Here is an 11,250-nt window from a genome sequence, read left to right as displayed (position 1 = left end):
TCTATCAGAGAAAGCATTATGCCTCAACTTTCTTTTGACTCTGAATGTAAATTACAAATAAACTCTAATAAGATTTTTCTTTAACTTAAAAAAATATATTTAGATGTGGGTATTATTTGTACTATAATTTATCTTTCCACTTTTGAATATATCAGGAGCATATAATTAGGGCGAGTCTCTACTTTTAGCGAAAGAAAGTTAAAAAATAAAATGTAAACTAAAGAAAATTCTGATTCAATTAAGGTGAGATATTTTCATTTTTAAAGAGGAGGAAATACTGTGAATAAGTTTAGTTTATTTTCTATGCATAGCAACTAAATTTTAGGAAACAAATGAGGATAAATTCAAATTAAACATGTTTGAGATGTTATTTTAACTGAATAATGATATTTTATACTACAATGACTAGTGAAGTAAAAATTCATATTGTAGATACACAGATAAACACTATAAATAAATTTTCTTACTGTTTCCTTAAAATTAGACATGTAAATCAAACAAAGTTTCTTTAAAATGTGTCTTATACAAAGTTATATCTTTCTCTTTATTTACTTTAAATATTGTGATTTATCATACACAATTAAAATGACATTCAGTAATAGGTATTTCCTAGTTTGCTTCTGTTTAAAAAAACATTGAAATAAAATATATAAATGGGGAATTCAGGCAATATCTGTTTCTGAAAAACTTTAGGATCTTTTCTCACTTATCTCTGCAAATTTAAATATGATGCTATCTTTTTTCCCTTTCAACTTTGCTTATTGGTGTGCTGAATATGAAAAGGTACAAAGAATCCAAACAAAAGAAAACATGTACAGCCTCTTAATGCTTAACAGAACCTATTTTCTATTTAACAGATGTGAATTAAGTCATACTGCACAACTTCAAATAAATACCAGCCTTACATTTTATTAAATATTCTGATAAAAATACTTAAAGTATAATATAATTTACATGCCTGCTGATCAATGCCCTGGTTTGCTACGGTAGTGTAGGAAAGAAGTATATAGCTACTGTTCTCTCATAAGGGAAATCTTGTTTTTTTTTAAGTATATACATGTATTTTGCTTTTTAGTTTTTTAGTTTTTTTTTTAACACCATCTGAATGAATCTAAGGATACAAGAAAGTGCTGAGAACTATATAGTTCTACTCTGAGATTCTCACATGCTTCCCCTGAGAACAGGCAATGTACTATGTATCACATAATTCTATGTTATCTTTGAGGTTGCATTAAGTATTATTTTTTATTATTTAGAACTGTAGTTATAAACTTTTTCAATAAAGTACAGTACATATATTGTGAGGCAAGTACTAAAGTAAGTAAGTTAGTTTTCATGCTGACCCACTCAATACTCTTCAGAAATCAATTGGCTTGACATTTTCTTAGCTGCATCTGTTCTTTTAAATGAGACTTCTAATTTCCTAATGGTCCAGGAGATGGTATGATGACTTCTGAGTTTCCCCAATAAAAACATCATAAAGAAGAAAAAAATCTGCTACTTGAATACTTGGGTTTCAAGTTGAGAAATATTGAAAGTCTAAAAAAGCTAGTCAATGACTTACTGTAGAGATATTACCTTCTAGTTTATGGTCTTCAGCTAGATGTTAAAACACACACACGCACACACAAGGAAGCATTCTTTCTCCTCTAACCTAAAAAGTATTATTTTATGCAAGTCTCATTCACTCAATTAGTAAATATTTATTGAAAGCTTAACACTGTGAGTGCCAGTCACCATAGTACCTTATAGCAAGGAAATTAAGAAACAGTAAAAACACACCTTGCCCTTGATTAACTCTTGGCTTAGTTTTGAGGAAATGTTATGATAAATGCTAATATTATAAGCAAGAATAGAGTGCTGTAAGAGCAAAGAGAGGGCTGATGAATTAACTTGGCTTGAGGGAATCAAGAAAAGGGTCATCAAGCAGACTGAGCACATGTTCATGTCAGAGTTATAGAACTTTAGAACTGGAAGGAAATGTAGAGATTTTCAATCTACAGATTAGGTAAAAGTTTAAAAGTGATTAAAAAAACAAGAAAGAAGAGCAAACTGATTGGATGAAGAAGGTGACATTAGAGGCTCCCTAATTTCCCTTTTTGCATGGTCATACCAAATGTACAGATACACATGGAGCAATTGCCTATGAATAAAATCCAGAAACTAGCAGAGTGACTCCCATACATCAGGTGAATGAGAAAATGCCCACGTTGAAATGGATAGAAAAGGCTGAGACACACTTTTACCATAAACTACACCCCTGAAACAGAACCTACAAGAAACTCACTTCAGCTTTTAGGATACACATAGAACAAAAGTAAAGGGATGGAAAAAGGTGTTTGTGCAAACGGAAACCAAAAGAAAGCAGAGGGAACTATACCTATATCAGACAAAACAAACATTGAGCCAAAGACTGTAATAAAAGACAAGGTCATTATATAATAATAAAATGGTGAATTCATCAAGAGGATAGAACATTTGTAAATATTTATGCACCCAACATAGGAGCATCTAATATAGAAAGCAAATATTAAGATACTTGAAAGAAGAAATAGACAGCAGTACAATAATAGTAGGGGACTTGAATACCTCACTTTCAACAACACACACATATATATCATCCAGACAGAAAATCAATAAGGAAACATTGAACTTAAGGTACATGTTAGCCCACATGGGTTTAACATACATTGATAGAACATTCTATTCATCAGCAGCAGAATACATATTCTTCTCAAGTGCACATAAAATACCTTCTAGGATAGATCATATGTTAGGCCACAAAATGTCTCAATATGTTTAAGAAGGTTGGAATCACATAAAGCATCTTTCTTGATTACAATGGTACAAAACTAGAAATCAAGTACAAGAAAAAAACTGGAAAGTTTACTACGAATATGTGGAGGTTAAACAACGTGCTCCTGAACTACCAATGGGTCAAAGAAGAAATCAAAAAATATCTTGAAACAAGAAAATGGAAACACGATATACCAAAACTTATGAGATGCAGCAAATGCAGTTCTAAGAGGAAAATACGTAGTGATAAATGACTTAGTAAAGAAAAACAAGAAATAAATAACCTAATTTTATACCTAAAGGAACTAGAAAAAGAATAAAGTTAGTGGAAGCCCAAAGTTAGTGGAAAGAAGGAAATAACAGAGATCAGAGTGGAAATAATAGAGACTAATAAAATAATAGAAAAGATCAATGAAACTAAAAGATGGATTTTGGGAACAATAAACAAGACAGACAAGTCTTATGTGTGGAAACTTTAAAAAAAATTTTCTAAGAGAGTAGAACTTAAATATTCTCACCAAAATAAATACATAAATAAAGGTAAATATGTGAAATGATGAATATGTTAGTTAATTCAATATGGGGCATCCTTTCAAAAGGTATATGTATATCAAATCATCATATCGTACACCTTAACTATTTTATAATTTGTTGATTATACCTCAATAAAACTGAAGAAAACTAACTAGACCCTTAATAAAAACCAAACCACAAAACCAAACCAAAATTTCCAGCCCTCATGAAGTTTATACGCTAGTGGGAGTGAGTCACACAATTGAATCCTCAGTATATCAGATGGTAAGTTAATAACTGCTATAGATTCGCTACACAGAAACCAGTTAGAGAGATGACAAGAGGTATTAAACTTTTTAAATAATTTGACCAAATAAGACCATTGAGCAAGACTTGAAGGAATTGAGACAGAAGCCGTTGGAGATACTTCATGTACTGGGGCAAGGGGAGGGGGTTGTAAAAACATGTCTAGCAAATCAAAGAGCCCAATATGAAGGCCATGATGTGAGAATGTATGTGTAGCTTCTTAAAAAAGCATGGAGGCCAGAGTGTCTGGAGTAGCATGAGTGATGGGAAAGTGTAGTTTAAAGAGGAAATATTGAATTAAATCACATAGAGTCTTATAAACAATTGTAAATCTTTTGAATTCTGCTCTTAGTGAAATAGAATATTGAATTGTTTTGAGTAAGGGAAAGACAAAATATAACATGTATTTAAAAATGCTTCATCTGGCTTCAATGTGGATACAGGCAGTAAGAGAAGAGAAAGATTTATTTATAAAGCTGTTGCAACAGACCGAGTGAAAGATGTTGTTGCTTGGACAAGGAAGCAGTGGAGGTGATGAGATGTGGTTGAACTCTGGGTAGATTTTTAAAGGTAAAATCAATGGGACTTACCGAAAGAATGAATGTGAGGTGTAATAGAATCAGTAGTATTAGATGATTTCCAGGTGTTTGGCCTGAAGAGCTAGAAAGATGATGAAAATGAGATGGGAAAGACAGTATGCAAAGCAAGTCTGGGATAATTATAAAACTTTGTTTTCATACCCATTAAGTTTGGAACACCTAAAAAATATTCAATCGAGATGTCAAGGAGGCAGTGGGTATATGGACACTGGGGAGGAGAGAACTGGGGATTTAAATTTGTTGGTTCTCAATATGTACATGATATTTAAGGTTCTAAGATTGAGAATCAGAAAGGGAATGAGAACAGAAAAATGAGACAGTCTGATGATTGAGCACTGAGCACACCATCAATTGGAGCTTAGTTAGGAAGGAAAAACCACCAAAGGGAATTGAGAAGGAATAACCACCGGGAAAAATTTATCCTAGAAGGGAGTAAAGAAAGAGTATGTGAGAAAAGGAAGAGTAATCAAACTACTGCCAGCTGCAGCCAAATGCTGCTGAAAGCCATCAAGTAAAATGAAGCCTGAGAACTAATCCTTTGATTTAGCATCACACAAATTACTGACCTCCAAACGGATAGTTTAAATGAAGTGGTAGTACTGGGAAAAGCCCAGCTGGAGTACGTTCCAGAGAGAATGAGAAGATAAATTGTAAACAACTGGTATAAATCCTTTTTTGAGGAGTTTTGCTATTGTGAAAAACAGAAAAATGAAGTGGTGGTGAGAAAGAGTTGTATGATTAGGACAAGTTTTATTTTTAATTTTTGTTAAGATAGAATAAATGATGGCTTCTATGCTGTCCTGAATATTCAGAAGGAAAAATTACTGTTGCAGGAATGGGGATACTTACTCTTGGTATATCCTTCATAAGGTCATACCTTTCTTTCACTGGATGTAAAAATGTAATTTTTGAGTCTCTCGACTGAATCAATCTTGAGTCTCTTGGCTAAATTTTGAATCTCAAAACTGCTTTTTGATCAGTGGGAACAGCTAAAGCAGTGGTTCTTAGTCTCATCTGCTCAGTAGAATCACCTGAGTACTTCAAAACAGTCAATGCCCAAGCCTCACCACAGGGCAGATGATTGAGACTGATTCCGCTGATAGGTTTCTAAAGCTACCTGGAGGATTCAGATGTAAAACTAGCTCTGAGAACTGCAGAAGTAGAGTAACTTAAAAATAATTAATAATGAAGTTAATAAAATGCACTAGGCCATGTACTTTTTTTTTTTTTTACTAAGTCTCAGCCTAATGGAGGAAAAAGCAAGACTGCTATTTCACTGAAATATCTGCAACATAGTGCATCGTGATTTATTTAATTTCAAAAGGTAAGCTAATAACAAATGTTTGTTTTCATTGTGGTAGACTCCAAGATGACATTTCCTGATACTTTGCAGAACAGAAACAGGGATTTCTGGAAAAGTAATAGGCAAGTAAAAAGTCAAATCTTCTGGATAGACCGTTTTGCAGTAGGAAAATTAAACAAATGAGTTAGTACAATAGTTGGAATAAAAGGAGAAACATTCAAATTATAAATAGGCTCTCCTCTGGAAGAGTTTTTTCTAACAATTATGAAAATATAATGGTTATAACTAGTTGAGGATTAGCTATGTTGCTTTGGGAGATCTGATTAATGAAGTGTTCCTACCATGTTTTGTCATTTACCGGTTTTACAGGATGGTAAATCCTACATTCAAACACAAAACTTGTTCTTCCAACTCTGAAGTCTGCGTACTTTGTATAGTTGTTGGCTAATCTTATGAACAGTTGAGGACATAGAAACATAAATTATAATTCAACCCTTGACTTCTCAGAGTTATTGAATGAAATGGATATTCTTAATTCAACATTTGTGAATCATAAAAAATTCTCTATATTACACTAAAATTAATATGTCATAATTTAAAAAAAATAGAAAGGTAGCTGGCATATTGTTTGGGCATAGTTTATGCATCTAATTAAAGTAATGGCTAACCTTTGAGGTAGTCAGTATTCATATATCTGGAATGAAAGTGTTTTTGTTTGAATTTTTCAACACTAAAGATCAACCTTGATTATTTTCTGTAATTTTTCCTCTTTTTCTAGTTGATTATCTTTCTTGCTCTTCGACCATGTCCATTTCTGAAGTGCTGTGACTTCTTTCCTCCATAATGGTCATTCCTTGGTTTCCCTTTTCTCTGTCCTATTTCCTTTTCTTTAGTTCTTCTTCATTTTCTTGAAGAGAATATTTTGTCTGTTTCTTTTTTTTCATGCATTGGTTCATTATATAAAACTGAATTGCAAAATGAATGAACTGGGACTCATACAGCATCTTAAAAAAGGAAATAGAAGAAAAGATAAAATACCATGGCATGTTATAAGGGTAGGTATTGTTTTTATGAAACTTTTTCCCATTTTATATTTATACATATGTGTAGTTTACATGTATTTATAACTATATAACATATATATGCATATACATATATGCATATACTTGTCCATGATGTAAAATATATTTTTACTAGGAATCACAGTAAAATCTTAAAAGCCGTTGGAGTAATGAATGTTAAGGATTTGATAAAATTGTATGGAATTATTTTGACTAGCGTATTTTAAAAACTCAACCAAGCATGGGCCAAAAGCCAAGGTTCATAACTATTTTCCTTAGGGTGATTATTTGTTTAAAATTTTTTTTGGTAGCCGAATTTGGCCTTGTTAACATTTGCTATAATGTTCATTCATATTAAGTATATTCAAGTTGGAATAGGATCAATTCATGGACCAATGTGGCACTCAGGAAAGAAGTGAAATGTGGGAAGTTTTTTTATACTCATACCTAAGAACCCAGGCAGCGTTCTTCTTTGGGAGTTGTCTTCTACCCCTTTATCCATTTATTTTTATACACAAGATTTATTTTAAAGGCCATTTCCTTATGAAAAATTTCCTCGACAATAATTCACGTATCAACTTACTAATAATAAACATTTAACATGAAAATGACGTGTGAGATTTAAAACAAGCATGTTGCCCACTCTTGTTTTGGAATTAAGTGTCTCACTCTTTCCTTTTTTTTTTTTTTTACTTTTTTGTTTAAGTAATTGACATGGGAATAAAAGAATGAGAAATATTAAATTCTTGTGAAGAAATCCACTTCAGAGTTTCACCTTAAGTGAAGTGGGGAAAAACTATATGTGCCAAATAATTACTTGATTATTTTTAAAACTAGCTTAGAGAATAAGCAGGAAATTATTGAGAACTTACTGCCTAAATGGCAGAATAAGAGTATGATATAATTCCTACAATGTAAATTTTATAGTCTGGGGTGAAATAATTTTATGCAAAATGAACATTAGAGGATTAAGTAAAGCAAGAAAAAAAACATTGAATATAGGTATTTATATGTGTGTATCCTTTGTTGGCCCTCGTCTACCATTCCAGGTTGCCACAAACCTTATAAATTTCTTGAACATGTGCTGGCAGTGAATAACATAGGTCATTATTACATTAGCAGTACTCAAACAATTTTATTGGGAAGATGAAATTTCTGTGTTTAAGACTCAAAACATCAACAGAAACCACACAGAAACACAGTATGTGAGAGTATGAAGGGCCTCAGAAATTCCATTTTAGAAATTTGGACACTGCGACCAGTAGCCCAGAGGTTTGGGGCCTTGTCCACCAGTCATGAACTCAGTTGAAGAGGAGTCATCAAACCCAAGGCTTTGGTGTCTGGTTGAGTGCTCCTTCTAGTAACAATTATTTCAGATCTCTTGTAATACACCCAAATAAGCTATAATCATGTATTCCCAAAATAAGGTTACAACCAGACCTGGCCAACCACAAACATAAGTCTACCATGTAGTCATATATCCAATCACAAAATTTCGTTCAAAGGTATGTATTGTACATAATCCATCTAAAATTTTAGTTATGTACAGTTAGGTAAATCTAATGTGCCAGGAAGGTGAGCTATATTTTCACTCTGATGTGGTGAACTCCCACACACCTCAACACATACCTCTAAGAGTGTATATATTCACTGTCTCTTGCTACCTTAACCTCCTTGTGTTGAGAAGGTGAAAAAAAAGAAAAGAAAAGAAAATAGATCATTTCACTTCATTGCAAAATGATGTTTATTGGGGTATTGTATTTAAAAGAGAACCTCCATTTTAATGAGTGTCGAATCATGGTAACCTTGTATCATGTAATGTTCTTTAGATTTGTATAGGATCATATTTCACCAAATTACATTTTGAAGTGGTACAGTTCACTTTAAAAGTATATTTGGTGCATATACCATTTCCTACCTATTTTTAGTTGCTGTTCTCACTCTGTCTTGATTTCAGAGAAACCAGATATATTTGTACGATTCACCAAATCTTCAATAATCAGCACTTTGAGTGAACCCAACCATCACAGGAGATGCCCTTTCAAAATTGTATTGATTTGTTGCAAACTGTTGGTATCAAGTTCTGTTTTTAAGTCATCACTAACATTTTTAATAAGTTTTAATTTTTTTTTTATGAACTGTTTTTGGTGGCCATTTAGGATTTCAAATAATGTAAGGAGAACAAATGAATTACAGTGTGATTTTCAGGGCTACAAAATAAAACAGGTTCTGTCTACAGTATAATCTCAAGCCAAATCATAAGAGCCTGAGTCTTTTCAAAATGTTTCTGATATTAACTACTCACATAGCATGCTGTACTTTTCCTATAGTAGCACTCATCATGCTTTACTTTATTGCCTTGATAATTGTTAGTCTCTCATTAAGAGAATTTACAATCTATGACCTCAGACCAGGTCCACCTTTTCATCACTCTATTATTTGCACCTAATATAGTAGCTAGCACATTACAGATATAAAACAAATTTTGTTGAATTAATGAGGGTACTTTAACTAAAGGTAAGATTACACCTACTTCATTTGTATATTATATTGATTGGGAAATAATGTTATTTGAGTAGTACCATATTTAATATTTGAAGGCAATAATACTTTGTGGGCATTATTTTCAGACTCATTTCTTGAATTATATAAAAGACTCCAAAAATATGTAGTGTTGAAAGTTGGCATGCTACTGTCAGGTGAACTGCTAGCTCTACTGTAGCGTAGACTGCTCAACAAAAAGCCTACATACGTGAGTTTTTAAGACCCTTTATGACACCATAAGGTGGGACATGAACATCAGAATATATGCAAAATCTATTCCTTATATTCTATTTATATTTATATTTCTAGTCTATGGCCATGTTACCCTGAACAAGCCTGATCTCATCTTATCTCGGAAGCTAAGCAGGGTCGGACCGGGTTAGTACTTGAATGGGAGACCACCTAGGCAGACCAGGTGCTGTAGACATTAAAAAAAAAAAAAAAAAAAAAAAAAGCTGACAAGTTCCTTGCAATCTATGAGGTCAACCAAGGGTTGCCTCATCTAAAAATTAAAATTAAATAAATAAAGAAATTTTTCTAAAAATAAAAAAAATTTTATTACTATTTGATGTCAAGATTGATAGTAAAACAAGTATATAACTTATAAATAAGTACGTGTAATACCCTGTGGGAGCACTCTATTTTTTTTGTGGCAAATACATATACGTGATTTTAAAAATTTGGAATTTCTCTGTATAAGACATATTAAAAATACCAAAATAATGTGAGTACTGAATGGTGATGCATGAACACGTTTATTTTTTATTGACATAAATACAGATGATGTAAACTATATTTTAAATCTGCATATATTTTAAGCTAACTTTTAGAGATCACATTGTAGGAAAATTCTAGAAATCGTAAGAAATGACAGCTATGCGAAGACACAGAATAGAATTGAAAACTCAACAACACAGGTGAAACAGAAAGCCAATGAAGAAGTGAGATTTCCCAATAGAACTCTGGAAAACTCCCCAAATTAGCATTGACAAGAATTTGATTAGACTGTGAGATTGTCAGTGGGACAGTTTATTGGAAGCCTGTTAAGTGGAGCCAGAGAGGCCTGCTGGAATACAGAAGTGAATGGTATCAACAGAGGAAGGTACAAGACAGAAGATTATCTTCAGAAAATACCTGTGTGACGATAAGCAAGCATTTACCATAAATGAAATAATCACAACATTTCCTAATTGATGAAGTAAAAATAGAGAAATTAGTATGGAACGATAAAAGACTACAAGTTGAGAAATGACTGGTTAGTCTTAAAGTATGCTTAGTTCTTTTATTCAGGAGCAGTATAAAGATTGATTAATTTTAGTATTCAAGTGAAACTTGTATGTTAAGTTTTCTAAGAAAACAGCGAATAGAGTAGAAACAGAATGTTTAAACGCCACACTGTGAAGGAAAAAACTTAAGTTTTAAATAAAGTGATTTAACTAGTTGCACATGCAAATCATAATACTAACAGTAGAGGGCAGGGTATCCTTGATACTGTGTTGGTAATTTCTTGAAATTGCAGAGCATACCTAATGTTATCCCTGAAATCATGCTTCATGTTGTTGAGTCAGATATTGAGATTTTATTTTTAAAAACATAGTGATGACAATTTATTTTTTTAAAAAAGTCAAATCCTGGTATGACCTGTGTAATATTAAGATATAGCTTTTTGGCAGGAAGCATTATATTTATTATTAGACTTTGGATTTAAAAAGCTTTGTTAATTCCTTTTGAGACTCATTTCTTTTGTTTTTGAAAATAATTTTGAAGTTTCTTAATCAAAAAAAGAAAGAAAAAAATTATTATACAATAGGATGATGAGAGCCTATTTTCTCAAGTTGTAGATAATCCCTAAACAATGGTCAACATTGTTTTTTTGATGCGATTCTCTGGTTATATGCTTTCCTATTCTTTCAATAAGGTTAGGATCTTTTTGAATCTGAATACGTTATATATTTGTGCAGACGAAACTTGATTTTACATCCTGTTTTAACTGTGTTAATGTACAAGAGACACTGAAATGCTTCTTTCTGAATAAATAAGATGTTTTATGCTACAGCCACTTTGTTAATTATTCTAATTAAATTGTCAAAATGCAGATCATAATTCTGGACTTTGGCATTCTCTAGTT

At 32.2% G+C, this 11,250-nt stretch overlaps 1 pseudogene; it reads left to right on the top strand.

Moving 5' to 3' along the window:
* Positions 1–9,430: 9,430 nt before the first annotated feature.
* On the top strand, positions 9,431–9,549 carry LOC118602691 (annotated as a pseudogene).
* The last annotated feature ends 1,701 nt before the right edge of the window (positions 9,550–11,250 follow it).

Source organism: Rousettus aegyptiacus, unplaced genomic scaffold (genome assembly GCF_014176215.1).
Source record: "Rousettus aegyptiacus isolate mRouAeg1 unplaced genomic scaffold, mRouAeg1.p scaffold_m13_p_4, whole genome shotgun sequence".
Lineage (NCBI taxonomy): Eukaryota > Metazoa > Chordata > Mammalia > Chiroptera > Pteropodidae > Rousettus > Rousettus aegyptiacus.
Note: the sequence above shows the minus strand (reverse complement) of the source record. Positions and strands in the feature narration are given on the sequence as shown.